Source organism: Scyliorhinus torazame, chromosome 11 (genome assembly GCF_047496885.1).
Source record: "Scyliorhinus torazame isolate Kashiwa2021f chromosome 11, sScyTor2.1, whole genome shotgun sequence".
NCBI lineage: Eukaryota > Metazoa > Chordata > Chondrichthyes > Carcharhiniformes > Scyliorhinidae > Scyliorhinus > Scyliorhinus torazame.
This window is the reverse complement of record NC_092717.1, coordinates 187736220-187758397: the sequence shown is the minus strand read 5'-3', so window position 1 is coordinate 187758397 and position 22178 is coordinate 187736220.

Sequence of the window (22178 nt, the reverse complement as noted above, 5' to 3'; positions counted from 1 at the left end):
CTGTGAGGAAGAAAGATAAATACGGCAATTTTCGGGAACCTTGGATGACGAGTGATATTGTAGGCCTCGTCAAAAAGAAAAAGGAGGCATTTGTCAGGGCTAAAAGGCTGGGAACAGACGAAGCCTGTGTGGCATATAAGGAAAGTAGGAAGGAACTTAAGCAAGGAGTCAGGAGGGCTAGAAGGGGTCATGAAAAGTCATTGGCAAATAGGGTTAAGGAAAATCCCAAGGCTTTTTACACGTACATAAAAAGCAAGAGGGTAGCCAGGGAAAGGGTTGGCCCACTGAAGGATAGGCAAGGGAATCTATGTGTGGAGCCAGAGGAAATGGGCGAGGTACTAAATGAATACTTTGCATCAGTATTCACCAAAGAGAAGGAATTGGTAGATGTTGAGTCTGGAGAAGGGGGTGTAGATAGCCTGGGTCACATTGTGATCCAAAAAGACGAGGTGTTGGGTGTCTTAAAAAATATTAAGGTAGATAAGTCCCCAGGGCCTGATGGGATCTACCCCAGAATACTGAAGGAGGCTGGAGAGGAAATTGCTGAGGCCTTGACAGAAATCTTTGGATCCTCGCTGTCTTCAGGGGATGTCCCGGAGGACTGGAGAATAGCCAATGTTGTTCCTCTGTTTAAGAAGGGTAGCAAGGATAATCCCGGGAACTACAGGCCGGTGAGCCTTACTTCAGTGGTAGGGAAATTACTGGAGAGAATTCTTCGAGACAGGATCTACTCCCATTTGGAAGCAAATGGACGTATTAGTGAGAGGCAGCACGGTTTTGTGAAGGGGAGGTCGTGTCTCACTAACTTGATAGAGTTTTTCGAGGAGGTCACTAAGATGATTGATGCAGGTAGGGCAGTAGATGTTGTCTATATGGACTTCAGTAATGCCTTTGACAAGGTCCCTCATGGTAGACTAGTACAAAAGGTGAAGTCACACGGGATCAGGGGTGAACTGGCAAGGTGGATACAGAACTGGCTAGGCCATAGAAGGCAGAGGGTAGCAATGGAGGGATGCTTTTCTAATTGGAGGGCTGTGACCAGTGGTGTTCCACAGGGATCAGTGCTGGGACCTTTGCTCTTTGTAGTATATATAAATGATTTGGAGGAAAATGTAACTGGTCTGATTAGTAAGTTTGCGGATGACACAAAGGTTGGTGGAATTGCGGATAGCGATGAGGACTGTCTGAGGATACAGCAGGATTTAGATTGTCTGGAGACTTGGGCGGAGAGATGGCAGATGGAGTTTAATCCGGACAAATGTGAGGTAATGCATTTTGGAAGGGCTAATGCAGGTAGGGAATATACAGTGAATGGTAGAACCCTCGAGTATTGAAAGTCAAAGAGATCTAGGAGTACAGGTCCACAGGTCATTGAAAGGGGCAACACAGGTGGAGAAGGTAGTCAAGAAGGCATACGGCATGCTTGCCTTCATTGGCCGGGGCATTGAGTATAAGAATTGGCAAGTCATGTTGCAGCTTTATAGAACCTTAGTTAGGCCACACTTGGAGTATAGTGTTCAATTCTGGTCGCCACACTACCAGAAGGATGTGGAGGCTTTAGAGAGGGTGCAGAAGAGATTTACCAGAATGTTGCCTGGTATGGAGGGCATTAGCTATGAGGAGCGATTGAATAAACTCGGTTTGTTCTCACTGGAACGAAGGAGGTTGAGGGGCGACCTGATAGAGGTATACAAAATTATGAGGGGCATAGACAGAGTGGATAGTCAGAGGCTTTTCCCCAGGGTAGAGGGGTCAATTACTAGGGGGCATAGGTTTAAGGTGAGAGGGGCAAGGTTTCGAGTAGATGTACGAGGCAAGTTTTTTACGCAGAGGGTAGTGGGTGCCTGGAACTCACTACCGGAGGAGGTAGTGGAAGCAGGGACGATAGGGACATTTAAGGGGCATCTTGACAAATATATGAATAGGATGGGAATAGAAGGATACGGACCCAGGAAGTGTAGAAGATTGTAGTTTAGTCAGGCAGTATGGTCGGCACGGGCTTGGAGGGCCGAAGGGCCTGTTCCTGTGCTGTACATTTCTTTGTTCTTTGTTCTTTGTTAATACGGCCAAGACAATGGCTAAAATATTAACACACCACATCTTTACGAGATGGGGCCTCCCACGCAGTATAGAGTCCGATCAAGGCTCCCATTTCACCGGACGTGTAATGAAAAACGTCCTCACGATTTTCGGCATCAGACAAAAGTTCCATATCGCATACCACCCCCAGTCAAGTGGTATTGTAGAACGAATGAATAGGACATTGAAAGCCACCCTCAGAAAAATGGTACAGCAGAATAACAGCACCTGGGATTCAGTACTCCCATTTGCTTTGATGTTTTTAAGAAACACGGTATCTACGTCCATAGGATACACCCCCCACACCCTCATGACTGGACGCCCCATGAAAGGCACTGAGTATTTATTAGGACAGGATTTGGCCAGCCCCGCAGTTACAGCCCTCACGCATGAAAATGCGATTATACAACTAGTACAGAACATAAAGGCAGCCCAACTCGCAGCAGCAGTGAGACTTGGAACCAGGAAGAAGCAGAGCAAGGCTTGTTTCGATAAAACAGTACACGCCACTGAGTTTACAGTAGGACAACAAGTTATGCTTTCCCTTTACAACCCCAGTTCATTCCTCTCCCCAACATTTTCCGGACCGTACTCCATTTCGGACAAAGTCAGCCCCTCAGTATACAAAATAACGTATCCCAATGGTAAGTCTGCGTGGTTTCATATAAACCAGCTCAAGGCTTATGGCTCACAGAATAACCACACACACCACATCCTGCTCGCAACAGCAGACGATCACGCCCTGCCCACAGATGACGTATTCCTACCCTCCCCCAACCACTCCAGCCCGCCCTCAGACTCGACTTCAACTCTGCCCCCAGAGGCACGACTCTGCCTCTCCCTTCACTCAACCAGCAGCGACAGTGATAGCGATCACAATGAGGATAGCTACAGCACACCACGTTACGACTACACCCCTGCACCAGTCCTCACTCCCAGCGAATCCGAGCATGATTTTACTGACACATTTGCGATCACTTACATCAGAGCCCCTGACCCAGACCCACCGCCCGACGATTATGGATTGAAGCATAGTACCTCCAACCTCGACACATGATTCTGGCACCGAGACAATTCGTTCAGGCTCATCCGGAATGATGAGATGGACACCAATTCACCCCAAGCAGCTTTAGCATGGTTACTACAGTCAAGAGTTTGGCAGCCGGGAGAAGATGATGACTTAGAGTCTGACTCCCACCAAACGAATCCCTTTGCAACCCTGTTCGGTATTGAGCAGTGAGGTGTCCAGATGATGGAGAAAAAAGGAACCGATGGAGAGATACGGTGTCCTTTCTGATGGGACCTGCACCATGTTTGTTGAATGTTTGTTCATTGGTGTTAACGTTAAGTGTTGTTCGTAAACCCGAAAGTTTTCACGGCCCCACGTCACCACTCCTTTGATGCCCAATGGCAGTTAGAGGAACTAGTTTGTCCCCAGAAACTTGTTGAAGGTACAAGTTTGTCCCCAGACAACAGTTCAGAGGAACTAGTTTGTCGACAGACCACGACTCATTGTTGCTCTCCTAATTCGAGAGGCAGCCCCCCCACGACGACCACATTCTTACCCGTTCTTGCCGATTGCTCAGGCAGTGGAGAAACGGCATTGGTCCCCACCCTGCCTGAGGACCCCCCCTCTGGTAAGCTATGCTCGGGTAGAGCACATACGGCATTGATCACCGTCCTACCCGGGAATTCCACCCATTTCTTACCCGCCACGGCCCATATGCACCCCATTTTGGCTCATTACGTTCAAAATGTTTTTGTTTCGTTTTGGCAACCCTTAGGTTGCTTCCCTATGCTATTTACACCCTCAAACACTGGGATGGTAAATCACACAGGCTGCGAGTCGGCTCGCAGTACGGCAGTATTTTTCTTAGATGTCTATTCCAAATATTCGGTTTAAAAAGAAAATGAGGGAGTCACAGATGGTGACCAATTATTGAGGGAAATTGGCAATAAAGGGCAGACAGACAGACATACGAGATCGTAAGCAAGATAATAACAGAAATTATGCTTGTGTTCACAGAATTCAGAAACCCAGGAACCCCAAGGGAAGACAAAGAAGTGGACCGACAAAGATGAAGACAGCCTTCGTGTTCACATGGATCTTAGCGGGATCCTTTCAGTTGCGCGCGGATGCTACCCCCCTGACCCCTGCCACACGAACCGTAAACGATTCCCACCCCTGCAATAAATGGAACCCCGAGATAACTAGCCCAGTGACAGCTAGCAATACCCCGACCTGGTGTGATAAGTTTATCACCTGGTATTCACTCTCATATGTAGTCGAAGTACTCTTAGTGCTGGCGATACTTTGCAGTGTCGTGCAAACGTTTAGAGTCAAGAAATGGCGAAAGAGAGCATATCGCTCTCGCACCCCGGTACACAGGTTTAGGTTCCCCCATTTTCGGATTTCACCAGACCCCCGAACCCATTGGGACGGATAAAAGAGCATCCATTTTCTTTATGTATTCTATGGAATAAAGAGATGTAAACCTCTGTGTCTGACTGCCAGGCCAGAGAAATTTGTGTGCTGCTATTTTGTACAGTTTAAGATGTAGATTATTTTTGGATTGTTTGTATTTTTGGATTGTTTGAATGAGGATAGTTTATTGAGAATAGTTAGAGGTTCCAGTTTTTTTATTTTTCTGTAATGCATGCATCAATGGCATAGCGCCCCGTAGAGTTTTGAATGTATTTAAAATGGTTTAGGTAAAATTGTGTTGCACAGGATAGGACAGTGTAGAGCCTAATTATGGGTGCCCCGGTGGTCAGAGGATGAAGACGACATAGTAATGTGATCCTTCACGCTTCGCGTTGATGATCACAAGGAGGGTGTGTAGCCATCTGGGATGGCCACGTCCCGATTACAAAATGGACACTTGCAAAGAATGCAGGGAAAATTGGACAATGCTAAGAAACAAGCAGGTGCAAGCTCTGTCTGTTGATTGGAACCTTAAACTCTCAGACAGGACAGAAACTACCAAAAAATCTACATACTAATGAGCCATCTCCGGGGACAAAAGGGAAACATTTACATACACAATGTTAAGGCGCAGAAGAGGCTAAGACAAAGCAGACTAACAGTCACCAGGACATGCCCAGCGATCAGGGAACCACCCCTCTATTGGAGGAAAATCGATACAGATGATTGGGAAAGACCCAAATAGTTGAGGCCAAGTTCAATGCCCGTCCAAAAGCGCGCGAAGCCCTTTTCAGTATAAAAGGTATCCCCCAAGGGAGAATCTTCCTCCTTTGGCTTTGGCTCTCACCGAAGAGAGAGACCTGCCTAGCAGCTGCACCAGACCAAGTAAGTCCCAAGTCAACGCACGCTACGAGATAGACGCTCCTAGTTGCTACCCTGTAAACATCTCAACCCAGCAGCCTCAGAACCGAGCAACGGCCATTGTTCCTCTGACTGAGTGGGCCCCCGAAGCTAAGTATAGGCTTTAGTAATAGTGGTAGTTTAGTTTGTAGAGTTTATGCATGAGTAGATTTGACTGTGTGTAAATAAATGAGCATTGCTTTTGAACTTACTAACTGGTGTATCGAGTCATTGATCAGTATTCGGTTCTGAACCTTGTGGCGGTGTCAAAAGATACCTGGCTACTCTTGAGCAAACGTGATTAAACACAACCAAATTAAGAGCCAACCAAAAGTTAGCAACAAGCCCCATGTCGTCGGGAAACCCCCGGGTGCCGGCAAAACGGAAAATCACACCGGCGGAGAATCCCGCCCATATTGTATTATATGTATTTGGTGCAGTAAGGGTTAAAAACCTGAGTTAGTATGTGTATGACTGTTGAAGCATTGTTTTTAAATCCTGGTTTACCAGACCAGCAGACACTTTGGCTACAGAAGTGCAATAAAGCATTGTAAAAAATGAAATCATCATTCATTCCAACCATGTATATTGTTTACCTGAAGTAAAGATGGTTCCCTAGGGTGTAAATAATTAAGGACATGGGAGGGATTCTCTATCCCGCTGCACCCATTTTCTGGTGCGGTGTGGTGCGCCCCCGCCGTCAGCAGGCCAGTGGGGTTTTCCAATCTGGGCACCCCCACGCCATGGGGAAATCTGCGGACATGAATGCACTGCCAGCGAAACGGAGGGTCCCGCTGATGGAGAATCCAGCCAATTGTGTTTAGCTTCAGTAAGATGATGTAGTTAATGGCAGGAGCCAGGGGCTGAAGCAGTCAGGTGTTGAGTTTTGGAGTTCAGCTTTGATCTGTCTGTGAACAGACTAGCAGTTTCACTCAAAGAAGCTTAGGTTAAAAGATTTTTCCTGTGAACAGAAGAACAGTTTTTGAAAAGGCTGACAGGTAAGTAATTTGACGCAGGCAAGAATCTGCAAGCTGGTTCCTGAAGGATCTTTCGTTCAAAGTAGTTTATCCAAGACATAGCTTTGCAGCAAGAAAAGCAGACCTCTGGGTCTGCTAACAGTATTTAAAAGTGGATTTTGACCAGAGATGGGTTTTGCTTCAGTAGAGATAAAAGATAGCAGTTCAGAAACACTGTTTCATTCACTGTTAAGCATTGTTTAACTGGTAACAGTAAGGCATTTTCTTTATGATGTTAAAGTTAGTTTTAAGATTGTGTTAATAATAAATAAGACTGTGTTAATAATAAAAAAAATGATTTAATACACCATATCCCTATTTGTATGTGTAATCACTCCTGTAACAGAACGTCCTGAGTGCTGAATTTGGTGCTTTTTGAGTGCGATAGTGAGAGTTTGGTGACCGAGGGAGTATAAGGCTTCATTTTTATCTAAAGTTTAGTCTTTCTTTTATTTAGTTAATTAACTTAAAAGTTGCTGTTTGGTTTAGAAGAAGGTGAATTTTCAATCAGCTTGAAACAGGCTTCTACTTCTAGGCACTTGCAGCTGGAGCTTGTTAATTAGTTAATTGGATTAGGCCAGTTTTGTCAGAGGCTAGATTCACAGTATAAAAGTGATCCCCTACAGTGCAGACTTTGTTTGCACTGAGTGCTGAATTTGGTGCATTTGAGTGCTATAGTGAGAGTTTGGTGACTGAGGGAGTGCTGAATTTGGTGCATTTGAGTGCGATAGTGAGAGTTTGGTGACTGAGGGAGTGCTGAATTTGGTGCATTTGAGTGCGATAGTGAGAGTTTGGTGACTGAGGGAGTGCTGAATTTGGTGCATTTGAGTGCGATAGTGAGAGTTTGGTGACTGAGGGAGTGCTGAATTTGGTGCATTTGAGTGCGATAGTGAGAGTTTGGTGACCGAGGGAGTTAGGTGAGGAGGGAGTAAGGTGCTCCTTTCATTTTGTTTCCGACATTTCCGCAAAGAGTGCGAAGAGAGCCAGGAGTTTACAGGAAGTGTAGCTGACTGGGAGCAGAGTCGGAGGGCGGAGATCTAGTTAGTCCACACAGCAGCTATATTCTGTAAGGTAAGAGGGGATGGAGGCTAGGCCAGTTACATGCTCCTCCTGTAGGATGTGGGTGGTGAGGGATACCACCGGTGTCCCCACTGACTATACCTGCGGGAAGTGCACCCAACTTCAGCTCCTCAAAGACCGTGTTAGGGAACTGGAGCTGAAGCTGGATGAACTTCGGATCATCCGGGAGGCAGAGGGGGTGATTGAGAAGAGTTACAGGGAGGTAACCACACCTAAGGTACAGGACAAGAATAGCTGGGTTACAGTCAGGGGGAAAAAAACAAACAGGCAGACAGTGCAGGGATCCCTCGTGGCCGTTCCCCTTCAAAACAAGTATACCGTTTTGGATGCTGTTGGGGGGGATGACCTACCGGGGGAAGGCCCTAGCGGCCAGGTCTCTGGCACGGAGTCTGGCTCTGGGGCTCAGAAGGGAAGGGGGAAGAATAGAAAAGCAATAGTTGTAGGAGATTCAATGGTTAGGGGAATAGATAGGAGATTCTGTGGTCGCGAGCGAGACTCCCGGAAGGTATGTTGCCTCCCGGGTGCCAGGGCCAGGGATGTCTCGGATCGTGTCTTCAGGATCCTTAAGGGGGAGGGGGAGCAGCCAGAAGTCGTGGTGCACATTGGTACCAACGACATAGGTAGGAAAAGGGGTGTGGAGGTAATAAACAAGTTTAGGGAGTTAGGCTGGAAGTTGAAAGCCAGGACAGACAGAGTTGTCATCTCTGGTTTGTTGCCGGTGCCACGTGATAGCGAGGCTAGGAATAGGGAGAGAGTGCAGTTGAACACGTGGCTGCAGGAATGGTGTAGGAGGGAGGGCTTCAGGTATTTGGATAATTGGAGTGCATTCTGGGGAAGGTGGGACCTGTACAAGCAGGACGGGTTGCATCTTAACCAGAGGGGCACCAATATCCTGGGAGGGAGGTTTGCTAGTACTCTTCGGGAGGGTTTAAACTAATTTGGCAGGGGAATGGGAACCGGATTTGTAGTCCAGCAACTAAGGTAGCCGATATTCAGGACGCCAAAGCATGTAATGAGGCAGTGGGGAAGGGAACACTGACAAAGGAGAGTATTTGCAGGCACTGAGATGGGTTGAAGTGTGTATACTTCAACGCAAGAAGCATCAGGAATAAGGTGGGTGAACTTAAGGCATGGGTCGGTACTTGGGACTACGATGTGGTGGCCATCACGGAAACGTGGATAGAAGAGGGGCAGAAATGGTTGTTGGAGGTCCCTGGTTATAGATGTTTCAATAAGATTAGGGAGGGTGGTAAAAGAGGTGGGGGGGGGTGGCATTATTAATTAGAGATAGTATAACAGCTGCAGAAAGGCAGTTCGAGGAGTATCACCCTATTGAGGTAGTATGGGTTGAAGTCAGAAATAGGAAAGGAGCAGTCACCTTGTTAGGAGTTTTCTATAGGCCCCCCAATAGTAGCAGAGATGTGGAGGAACAGATTGGGAAACAGATTTTGGAAAGGTGCAGAAGTCATAGGGTAGTAGTCATGGGCGACTTTAACTTCCCAAATATTGAGTGGAAACTCTTTAGATCAAATAGTTTGGATGGGGTGGTGTTTGTGCAGTGTGTCCAGGAAGCTTTTCTAACATAGTATGTAGATTGTCCGACCAGAGGAGGGGCAATATTGGATTTAGTACTGGGTAATGAACCAGGGCAAGTGGTAGATTTGTTAGTGGGGGAGCATTTTGGAGATAGTGACCACAATTCTGTGACTTTCACTTTAGTAATGGAGAGGGATAGGTACGTGCAACAGGGCAAGGTTTACAATTGGGGGAAGGGTAAATACGATGTTGTCAGACAAGAATTGAAGTGCATAAGTTGGGAACATAGGCTGGCAGGGAAGGACACAAGTGAAATGTGGAACTTGTTCAAGGAACAGGTGCTACGTGTCCTTGATATGTATGTCCCTGTCAGGCAGGGAAGAGATGGTCGAGTGAGGGAACCATGGTTGACAAGAGAGGTTGAATGTCTTGTTAAGAGGAAAAAGGTGACTTATGTAAGGCTGAGGAAACAAGGTTCAGACAGGGCATTGGAGGGATACAAGATAGCCAGGAGGGAACTGAAGAAAGGGATTAGGAGAGCTAAGAGAGGGCATGAACAATCTTTGGCAGGTAGGATCAAGGAAAACCCCAAGGCCTTTTACACATATGTGAGAAATATGAGAATGACTAGAGCGAGGGTAGGTCCGATCAAGGACAGTAGCGGGAGATTGTGTATTGAGTCTGAAGAGATAGGAGAGGTCTTGAATGAGTACTTTTCTTCTGTATTTACAAATGAGAGGGGCGATATTGTTGGAGAGGACAGTGTGAAACAGATTGGTAAGCTCGAGGAAATACTTGTTAGGAAGGAAGATGTGTTGGGCATTTTGAAAAACTTGAGGATAGACAAGTCCCCCGGGCCTGACGGGATATATCCAAGGATTCTATGGGAAGCAAGAGATGAAATTGCAGAGCCGTTGGCAATTATCTTTTCGTCCTCACTGTCAACAGGGGTGGTACCAGGGGATTGGAGAGTGGCGAATGTCGTGCCCCTGTTCAAAAAAGGAACTAGGGATAACCCTGGGAATTACAGGCCAGTTAGTCTTACTTCGGTGGTAGGCAAAGTAATGGAAAGGGTACTGAAGGATAGGATTTCTGAGCATCTGGAAAGACACTGCTTGATTAGGGATAGTCAGCACGGATTTGTGAGGGGTAGGTCTTGCCTTACAAATCTTATTGAATTCTTTGAGGAGGTGACCAAGCATGTGGATGAAGGTAAAGCAGTGGATGTAGTGTACATGGATTTTAGTAAGGCATTTGATAAAGTTCCCCATGGTAGGCTTCTGCACAAAGTAAGGAGGCATGGGATAGTGGGAAATTTGGCCAGTTGGATAACGAACTGGCTAACCGATAGAAGTCAGAGAGTGGTGGTGGATGGCAAATATTCAGCCTGGATCCCAGTTACCAGTGGTGTACCGCAGGGATCAGTTCTGGGTCCTCTGCTGTTTGTGATTTTCATTAATGACTTGGATGAGGGAGTTGAAGGGTGGGTCAGCAAATTTGCAGACGATACGAAGATTGGTGGAGTTGTGGATAGTAAGGAGGGCTGTTGTCGGCTGCAAAGAGACATAGATAGGATGCAGAGCTGGGCTGAGAAGTGGCAGATGGAGTTTAACCCTGAAAAGTGTGAGGTTGTCCATTTTGGAAGGACAAATATGAATGCGGAATACAGGGTTAACGGTAGAGTTCTTGGCATTGTGGAGGAGCAGAGAGACCTTGGGGTCTATGTTCATACATCTTTGAAATTGCCACTCAAGTGGATAGAGCTGTTAAGAAGGCCTATGGTGTGCTCGTGTTCATTAACAGAGGGATTGAATTTAAGAGCCGTGAGGTGATGATGCAGCTGTACAAAACTTTGGTAAGGCCACATTTGGAGTACTGTGTACAGTTCTGGTCGCCTCATTTTAGGAAGGATGTGGAAGCTCTGGAAAAGGTGCAAAGAAGATTTACCAGGATGTTGCCTGGAATGGAGAGTAGGTCTTACGAAGAAAGGTTGAGGGTGCTAGGCCTTTTCTCATTAGAGCGGAGAAGGATGAGGGGCGACTTGATAGAGGTTTATAAGATGATCAGGGGAATAGATAGAGTAGACAGTCAGAGACTTTTTCCCCAGGTGGAACACACCATTACAAGGGGACATACATTTAAGGTGAAAGGTGGAAGATATAGGAGGGATATCAGAGGTAGGTTCTTTACCCAGAGAGTAGTGGGGGCATGGAATGCACTGCCCGTGGAAGTAGTTGAGTCGGAAACATTAGGGACCTTCAAGCAGCTGTTGTATAGGTACATGGATTACGGGAAAATTATATAGTGTAGATTTATTTATTCTTAAGGGCAGCACGGTAGCATTGTGGATAGCACAATTGCTTCACAGATCCATGGTCCCAGGTTCGATTCCAGCTTGGGTCATTGTCTGTGCGGAGTCTGCACGTCCTCCCCGTGTCTGCGTGGATTTCCTCCGGGTGCTCCGGTTTCCTCCCACAGTCCAAAGATGTGCGGGTTAGGTGAATTGGCCAATGATAAATTGCCCTTAATGTCCAAATTGCCCTTGGTGTTGGGTGGAGGTGTTGGGTTTGGGTGGGGTGCTCTTTCCGGGGGCTGGTGCAGGCTCGGGGGGCCGAATGGCCTCCTTCTGCACTGTAGATTCAATGATAATCTATGATTAATCTAGGACAAAGGTTCGGCACAACATCGTGGGCCGAAGGGCCTGTTCTGTGCTGTATTTTCTATGTTCTATGTTCTATGTCCTTTCCTCACAGTCTTACAAATGAAATTAAATATTGGTGTTTCTGTCCGGTATCCTAGCAACTGTTGGAGTCAGGTCCGGGATTATAAGAGCAGGTATCAGCGTAATTCTCTTTAGTCTGGGGTGCTCAGGTTTTTTTATTCCTCTGTTTCTTTTAATAGAAACTATGTTTCTTTGAAGCTACGGATAAAACATAAGTCTGTACTGTTGACTGTATCTGCTTTGGTGCAGATGGATCTTGTAGATGGAGGGAACTCATTGAGGATATTGTCCTCTATCTTCATGTTTGTTCCTATGTTTGCAATGACTTATGTTATGTGCTATACATGCTTTGCATTGATATCTGTGTTTTTTTCTTTTTCTTTTGTTTTGAGGCAATGAAGTGGAAAACTTCAATGAAAATACATCTTCAGAAAAAAAATGATCCGTGGTTCTGGACACCCTTGCCGTCAGGATCATCCTTCCTGCATATACCCTGTCTAGTCCTATTATAATTTTATAGGTTTCTATGAGAACCCCCCTCATTTTTCTAAACTCCAGCGAATATAATCCTAACCAACTCCATCGCTCCTCATACGTCAGTCCTGCCATCCCAGGAATCAGTCTGGTAAACCTCGGCTGCACTCCCTCCATAGCAAGAACATTCTTCCTGAGATAAGGAGACCAAAACTGCACACGATACTCCAGATTTGGTCTCACCAAGGCCCTGTATAATTGCAACAAGACATCACTGCTCCTGTATTTGAATCCTCTCGCAATGAAGGCCAACATACCATTTGCCTTCTTTACCGCCTGATGTACCTGCATGCTTACGTTCAGCAAATGGTGTACAAGGACATCCAAATTTCATTGACATTCCCCTCTCTCAATCTACAGCCATTCAAATAATAATCTGCCTGACTATTTTTGTTACCATGGTGGATAACCTCACATTTTTCCAGATTATATTGTATCTGCCATGCATATGGCCACTTATTCAGCTTGTCCAAATCACACTGAAGCATCTCTGCATCCTCCTCACAGCTCACCCTCCAACCTGGCATTATGTTCAAATTTGGAGTTATTATATTTAGTTCCCTTATCTAAATCATTAATATATATTGTGAATATCTGGGGCCCTGGCACTGATCCCACTAGTCACTTCCTGCCATTTGGAAAAAAAACCCCTGTTTATTCCTACTCTTTGTTTCCTGTCTGCCAACCAGTTTTCTATCCATCTTGCTACGACACCCTGGGCGCGTGCATGGTCAATTCCACCCACAGACCCCGGAGTCCCAACATGAATTAATAAACCCGTAACTTGTGTTTTCCTGTGATCTTTAACCCGGCGCAGAGCCGAACGCAACTGGTGAATCGCATGATAGCCCCAAATCGGGCTCCGTGCCAGCCTCGGTCCCGATCACGAGTCACTCGACTTCCTCTGTCCAGTGCGATCTGGATCTCGTCTTGGGGACTATTGGAGACCACCGAGTGGTCGGGCACAGGGCACTCCCCTGTACCTGGACATTTTGGAACTGCCAGATTGGCACATAGGCAATGCTACCAGGGCACCCTGGACTGCCAAGGGTACCAGGGGCAGTGCCATGGTGCCAGGCTGTCAGTTCCCAGGTGCCAGGTTGGCAGTGCCATTGGTCAAGCCCAGGGGGGGTGGGGCCTTGCCACTTGGAAGGGTGGTGAAGGGAGTCCCCGGGGGCCTCCCCATGGTTGGGGGTGTGAGGGAGGGGGGGGGGGGGGCAGGGGGAACCTGAAAAGGGGAGGGTGAAGATCAGGGCAGCTGGTCAAACTGGCGCCCCGATCTGCGAACAGCCTTTCTTGCTGGTGAGCTCCAGCTTCAGCAGAGAGAAACTCCCAGGTACCAGCCAGTGAGAAACTCCCCCACTTAATGCACCCGACAGCGGACTTAATATGAAGTCTGCAGAATCGCGCCCACAATCTCTAATTTCCCCAGTAATCTATGGTTTGGCCACTTTCCCATTTTAGTTTTTCAGCAAATAGTTCATCCATGTGCTCTTTGAATGTTTGCCATTGCCTATACACCGTGACCCTTTTAAGTAACGTTCCCCAATCCATCATAGCCAACTCGTACCTTATACCATCGTAGTTTCCTTTATTTGGATTCAGGAAACTAATATCAGAATCGGCTATGTCACTCACCTTCTTGATGAAAAACTCTATCATATTATGGTCGCTCATCCTCAAGGGGCCTCCACAACTAGATTGCCAATGATTCCTTTCTCATTACACAATACTCAGTCGAGGATGACCTGTTCTCTAGTTCGTTCCTCAATGTATTGGTCCAGAAAAACATCCTGTATATACTCCAGAAATTCCTCCTCTACGTTATTGTGACTAATTTGGTTTACTCAATCCATATGCAGATTAAAGTCATCCATAATTACAGATATTCCTTTGCTGCATGCATCTCTGACTTCCTGTTTAATGCCATTCCCAACATCACCACTGCAGTTTTTTGGGTCTATATACAGTGCCCACTAACATTTTTTGCCCCTTCGTGTTTCTCAGCTCTACCCATACAGATTCCACATTGTCGGAGATAATATCCTTCCCCATTATTGCTTTAGTTTCCTCATTAACCAGCAATGCAACTCCACCGCCTTTTCCTTTTTTTTTTATCATTCCTAAATACTGAACAGCCTTGGACGTTCAGTTCCCATCTCTGGTCCCCCTGCGTCCATGTCTCTGTAATCCCGACTATCATACCCATTTGGATCTATTTGCATGATTAATTCATCCACTTTATTGCGAATGCTCTGTGCATTAAGGCACAACACATTTCGGCTTGTCTTTTTAACTTCACTTGTCCCGTTGTCATTATGTTTCACTGAGCCCTGTTTGATTCCGGCCCTTGATTACTCTGCCTATCACTTTTCTGATTCCCCTTTCTGTCTTTTGTTATTGTCCATGTTTTCTCCTTCTGTGACTCTTTGCAGAGGTTCCCATCCCCCTGTCACTCTAGCAAAACTGCCCTTAGGGCTTCAGCCCTGCCCAGGTGTAATGCATCCAGATTGTACAGCTTCTGGCTCCCCCAGACCCGGTCCCAATGTCCCAAAAATCTGAAACCCTCCCCATCATACCATCACTACAGCCACATATTCATCTGATATATTTCTGCTCTGACTAGCACATGACACTGGTAATAATCCTGAGATCACTACCTTTGAGATCTTACTTTTCAACTTATTTCTTATCGCTCTATATGCTGATATTAGGCTGCTTTTTTACTTTTGTCGTTTGTACCGATGTGTACCACCACCACTGGCTGTTAACTCTCCCCCTCCAGAATGTCCTGTAGCTGTTCTGAGACATCTTGACCCAAGCACCAGGTGGACAACATACCATCCTGGAGTCACGTTTTCTGCAACAAGAACTCCTAATTGAATCCCCTATAACTATTACATTCCCACACTTTTTACTCCTCCCTGTGCGGAAGAGCAAATCATGGTGCAACAAATTTAGCTGTTGCTGCTTTCCCCTGAGAAGCCATTTCCCTCCACAGTATCCGAAGCGGAATATCTGGTTTGCAGGGGAATGGCCATAGGAGATTTCTGTACTGCCTGCCTACTCCTCTTTCTTTGCCTTGTAGTCACCCATTCTTTTCCTACCCATGGAGTCTTAGCCTTGGTTGTGATCACCTCTCTATATGTGCTATCCCTGAAAGAATTGGGGTTGTCTTATAAGTTGTATCCAGATATTTGGCAAAGCAACTGAAGGATATGAACTATTGGCCAGGTAGCTTCCTTTGTCCTTTTGTCCCTAATATCCTGATGTGCCTGTCCTCTCATCTATTCTCATTTGCCCTTTTCATTTCTTGAGAAAAGGTGTTACATAAATATTCCTTGTTCTCTAAAGACAATCAAGCTGAACCCCATAATGCCCCACATGTCTGCTACCCTTTGCAATATCATCATCCTATTCAAATACAATCTCTATTATGGAGTCACCTCCAATGATTTCATCTTCGACATTCTTCAGAGTTTCTCCCAGCATCCAGCAACATTGGGCCTGACTGTGGAAAATCAATCAGATCTTACATCCCATCAAACAAAGCCCAGTCGTCTTCCGCAGCTTAGTCCTAGCAAAACTCAGTATCCATCATGCTACCCTTCTCTATATCACAATCATGATTCAGTTACTGAAATTAAAAGTCAATGATATTAATTCTCTCCCTTCAATCTTCTCTGGACATTTTGACTCATGCAAGAATCTGGAGCATGGTTCCACATCGGTTCTGCCACCTCCAGTACCTCATTCAAAGACCATTGCAGCTGAGACGAAGGATTTCCCAACATTTATCGACACATGCGGATTCACCTGCTAACTCAACAGTTAGTAAGTACATTGAATATTCTCCTTTCCTGAGTCTAGGGACATTGCATTTAAAACCCATTACCACCATTCTGGTTGAATCTAGCAGAAGGGATGGGACATGGCAATGCTCTGTCTACATGGCTCAGCTCCATACTTTCCAATGTTGAATCCTCTCTAAGCCATTAGGATGCAGCTTCATCAGCCAACTTTAAAACCCATTACAATCATTACCTTTTTTTTGCCATACTTAATTTGTGAAGCAGGTCGCACTGGACAACAGCAGAAGGTGGTGTTCACAAAGGGTAGAATGTTGTTTGTAGTCATTTGTCCTTCCCTATACAGAGGTTCTCTGGGATTGATTGCAGTGCAATTCAATGGCTGGAATATATATGTGGCGAATCAGAGCACTGAATGTAATTCTGTTATTTAATTTTGTGTCATTTGTATGGTTCAAGCATAGGGTCTAAGGACTCAACTCAGTTAATTCCAGAGGCAATTATTGTAAAAACAATTTGTTTTAATCATCCCTTTTCACAACACTAATGTAAATTCCTATTCCTGTGTGACTCATTGAAAGCAAAAGAAAGCTGTCCATTTATATAATGTCTTTCATGCATTTTTGAAGTGTAGTCAGTGTAGTATTGTAATGTAGCAGATGCTGCAGCCAATTTGTACACGTCAAGATCCCACAACGGCATTGAGATAATGACCAGAAAAACTGTTTTAGCAATGGTGGTCCAAGGATAAATATTGGCCAGGGCACTAGAATAATTTCCTTGTTCTTCAAGAGAATAGAGTTTATCATCTCATCTGAAAGACAGCACATCTGACAAGCCAGAACTTCCTCAATATTGCACTGGAGTGTGAGTGTAGATTTTGTGCTCAAGTCACTGGACCAGGATTTGAACCTCTAGACCTTGACACAGAGACATGAATGCCACCAGTGGAGCCAAGGCTGACACATCACTCTCATGATTTATTTGACAATTGGCTGTAATGAATGGAGTTGAAGGAAGGAATAATGTCAAACAATCATCCAAATGATATGGCACAAAATCTAACAGAGGCAAATCCCAATGGGTAACCAACCCCCCAAAAAATACTTAAAGTCAGTGCACAGGAACAAAAAGTAATCAAAAAGGTTAATGGAATGTTTGCCTTTATCTAAAGAGGGCTATCATTCAAAGGGACAGCACACACCCAAGAAACAATATCTTGGGGATTGTTGTTACGACACTTGTTAGGATGCCGGACCAGACCCCAATATTCATTAGACTACCGGATGAGAATCCCAAACAATTTTTTTAAAATTTCTAAAACTGTGAGGAAAGGCTATTCACCCCAGGAGTGATGACTGACCAATAGGTATCTTTTATGTTAAAACAAACTTTAATTTAAACACAGAATTAACATCAAAGAAAGAGCTTTACAATTATCAGTTAAACAGTTCTTAAATAAGAGGAAAAACTTGAACTTAGTATCCACACCTGACACTAATTCCAATTAAGCAACTAGTTCAAATGCCACTTAGAAATAAAGTTAACAAACAGATAACTTGCTCTTTTAAGAGAAGGTCCAGTGCAACTTCTGTCTTGTCAGACTCAAATCCTATATCAAACTGCCAAACTACAGACAGATCCGGCCCATCCCATCAATTACATCATCTGTATCCCACTATGTTCCATGACCTGCTTAGTTAGGGCTAAGCCACATTGACCAACGTAGGACTGTAGGAATTAGGAGCAGAAGTAGGCAATTCAGCCTGTTGCTCTATTAATAATGTTGGTGAACCACAAGCCTTCCCTTATAATGATCAAATGATCATATAACCAGTTAGTTAGTTCAAAAGATGGTTTATTTACATACACGAGTTATCTCGACATGCAAACACAATATCTACTACGAGTTGAACTACACCTATAAGCTACAATAACCTATACTGAACTTCAGGGCAACCGGCACTGTGCAAATGGATAAGGCCTTTATCTGGATTTCACTTCGCTGGTTCGAAGAAAGTGGCTCTGACTCTGCTGGGCTCAGCCGTCAGGTAGCTATCGTTGGTCTTGAACTTGGCTGGCTGTTCCTGCTACGATTGGGTTGGCACAGGCCGGATCCAAAAGAGACAGAACACATGGCTATGCTCTCTTTTATCCCTCTGGGATTTTGTGCTCTTTGGTGCGGTCTTTAACCTTGGACCCAATAGTTCGACAGGGCTCTGATCACTGTCTTCGATTTCGGCTAATAAAGGGGCGGTTACTGTAGGGCTTGCCAGATCGAGGCCTAAAAAATATTCAATACCCTTCATGGGCCGTCTGGTCATGAGAGTGTGGGGGGTGAAACCTGTGGAACTGGAAAGGATAATTCCCATGGTCCTTTGCAGGTGGCCATCTTAGATGGCTACATTCCATCCTCTTGATCCTGAATGTGAAGCATGGTGGATCACACTATTGACCCCTGTTCATCCTTGGTGGCCCGGTCACCCTTGGTCAAGGCAAGGTTCTACTCTACTCTATCTTATGGTTTGGGACATTTACCTAATATTCCATTAATACATCAATAAACTAACTCATCTCTAACGGACACTCTAATTCAGGTCACTATAAAACGTTTAATTTATCCGCACAGTTGATCTCTAGCCTACACTATCTAAGCTACTCTCATGCTGCTGGTGAATATCAAAGAACTTATATACAGTACAAAATTTAAAACAGCAGAATTATATTTCTACTTATTCCTAATAAAGTTAAAGAGGTACATGGTTTATTTTTAGCAGTGATTGGTATATGAGTTTAATTTTGTTGAATTCCAAAGAAGGGAGCTCGCAGTGTATATATCGGGGAGCGGGAGGCTTTTGCTCGCCATTTACGGAGTCGGAGTGTCTGAATGACACTGCAGATTATTGCAATTACTAGAAGGGCCTCTACTCTGTATGAAACGGGGTTCCAATTGGCAATGTTTTCGCACCAGGTGGGGGTTTCGATGTCTATCTTTATGTGTGGTGTAGTGTCCTGGCTGGTGGTGGCCTGTTGTGTGGTAGTGTTCGGTGTGGGTTTTGTTAAAAAGGTCCGTTGCACGCGCAGTTGCAGAAGTCCAGCGATGATCCAAACGCATGTCAGAAGTCCTTGCTTCATCCTGTGTTTTCTCTTTTCCGGGTGATCCTGTGGGTGCAAGCATAGTATCTGTTATTATCTTTGGTTAATATCTTGTTTTATTAGTATTTCTCTCCTTACTCCAATTACCCGTTATGATTGTCACCATGTGTGACTCACTCATTTTTTTTTTTTTTTTGAAATACCATTTTGAGAACAAGAAATGCAAATGTTTTAAGTACAGAGACTCTCGCAGCTTGTGGTCGATGCGGGGAGTGGTAAGACAATTTCTTCGACCAGTCTTTTCTTAAATCACAACCATGGGATGGGAGATTGAGGCTTATCTTAACCAGCCGAATTTCAGGGCAACCAGTTTTATAGAGTTTTGTCCCAGGGTTCAGAGGTAGTTCGCGTGTAGCAGCGTGTATAGCAACCAATTGTGTCATATGTGTAAATAGCAGGTGGGGAGCGACCAGGGGTCACAGAAGGTAAAGGAAAGAAAGGGTGAGCGTACGGAACGTGGCAAAATGCATTCTTTATACAACAACCAAAGGGAGAGTAGAGAAGGTGAAACTAAGGCATGCCAAAGGCAGTGCAGAGTGTAGAGAACCATTCCAGAGCGTATGAAGTGAAGGGAACATGAGGTGCCTGTCGGCCACTGCGGGATAAGAATGGGTGGAAGCCCCGTTTTGGGCGGAGGTTAGTGATGTTACTCCACTACCCGAGCTTAACTGACCGGATGAATTTGGGGTCCTCAGGTAGGGCAGGGATCGGTGCCGTTACTCCCTACCTGGGTGACCTGGGTGGACGGTAAGAGTTTGTAGTCGTGTGGAAACTTGTCATAAAGACTGGGAGAACAGTGATCTGTTTTCCGACAAACCTGTGCCTTTAACTGTGATAGGGCATCATACCCGCGAATCAGAAGAGTAATTGTGTGTCAAAGGACATGAATTAAAACTATGTAGTAGAAAAAATAAGAAGGAAAAAGGCGGGCAGGCTCCATCAGAACTTGGACACCTTAATACTTAGGCAGTGTCTCTTTCTCATCATCTGGACACCTCAGGGTTCTGTACCAAACAGCGTTGCAAAAGCATTACCGAAACGGGAGTCAGTATCTGAATCATCACCATCTCCCGGTTGCCAGACTCGCACCTGCTGTTTCTGTGCCTTGGCCGCGTGGGCCGTCGGATAATCCGAATCGTCATGCCTTACTAGTCTGCAAGATTTGTTGTGGTGGCAAAGAGGGGCTTGTTTGTCGTGGGGCGTTGGGGTGGTGGGAGTGGAGGGCAAGTTACTGTGGTCGGGCGGTGGCTGTGGCAGTGGCTGGGGGAGGGCTTATAGGGGGTGAAAGATATCTAAGTCGTGGTTCTGGGGGCTGGGGTGACTGGGGGCAGAGAGATCGCGCCAGTTTTCAGGAATAGTAATCAAATCCGGGAGGCTCTCGCTGTCGTCAGAGTCAAGTTCAAGGTGAAAGTCTGTACCTGTGGGCGGAGACAAGTTCGGGTCTGTGGGCGTGGACAAGGGATAAATGCCGGCATGACTGGGGGAGGGTTGGTGTAGGGATTGGACTAGGTTGTCGATGGGCGGGGCATAATCGTCTCCTATTGCCAGAGAGATGTGGTGGGAGTGGCTACATTGTGATCTGTAGACTTTGAGTTGGTTGATGTGGAACCAACCAGTTTTACCGTTGGGGTACGTTATCTTGTACACGGAGGGGTTCACTTTGTCTGAAATGGAGTAGGGTCCTGCAAATTTGGGGGAGAGGAAAGAACTGTGGTTGTAAAGTGAAACCATTACTTGCTGACTGTCTGTGTACTCTACGGGGTGGACGGTTTTGTCAAAGCAAGCTTTACTCTGCTTCCTTCTAGTGCCTAATCGGACAGTTGCAGCGAGTTATGCCGCTTTAATGTTATCTGTAACCTGTTGGACTGCTTTTTCGTGGGTGAAGGCGGTTACTGTAGGGCTTGCCAGATCGAGGCCTAAAAAATATTCAATACCCTTCATGGGCCGTCTGGTCATGAGAGTGTGGGGGGTGGAACCTGTGGAACTGGAAACGGTGTTTCGAATTATCATGAGAGCAAATGGGTGGACCGTGTCCCATGTGGTATTGTTCTGTTGCACCATCTTCCTAATGGTCGCTTTTAAAGTTCGATTCATTCTCTCGACAATGCCACTGGACTGGGGGTGATATGCTAGATGGAATTTCTGCCTGATCCCCAAAATTGTTAAAACATTTTGCATGACTCTGCCGGTGAAGTGGGAACCTTGGTTTGGCTCAATGCTGCGGGGGAGACCCCAGCGTGTGAATATCTGTTGGGTCAAAATCTTAGCGGTGGCCTTTGCTGTGTTTGTCTGTGAGGGAAATGCTTCTACCCATTTAGTAAAGGTGTCGATTACAACCAGCACGTACTTGAAACCGTTTCTGCAAGGGGGAAGGGGGCCAATGTAATCGATTTGCAAATTTGTCCAAGGGCCATTCACAGATCGGGTGTGACGTAATTGTCCTTTCTTTGAGTAACGTTTGGGATTGTTCTGTGCACAGATAAGGCAATTCTCGACATAATGGGTTACATCGCTTTTTAAATCGGGCCACCAACACAAAGGTCTTAAATGGGCAATGGTATTGTCTATCCCCTGATGTCAGTGTCCGTCATGAAATTGGTAAATGAGCTGGTTTCTGTCCTGGGTGGGGACCACATAAATTCCGTTTTTTAAAACTACGCCTGTACAGTCAGTGCGTCCTTCCATTTATCATAGGGGGCTGGGAAGTTACCGTCTAAAACCTGTTGAGGGTGCCGTCTGCTTTTTGGGTTTGAGATAGATCTTGATTCTTGGTCTTGGAAACCTGGACTGAGTGTATCGGTTCACTTTCGGGTGACTGCCAGAAGTGACCATGGCGTGATCCTGCTTTGGCTAAGACGTCTGCCTTTACATTACCGGGTAGGGAGGAGCGATGATGGCTTCTTACTTTAATGATACCATAT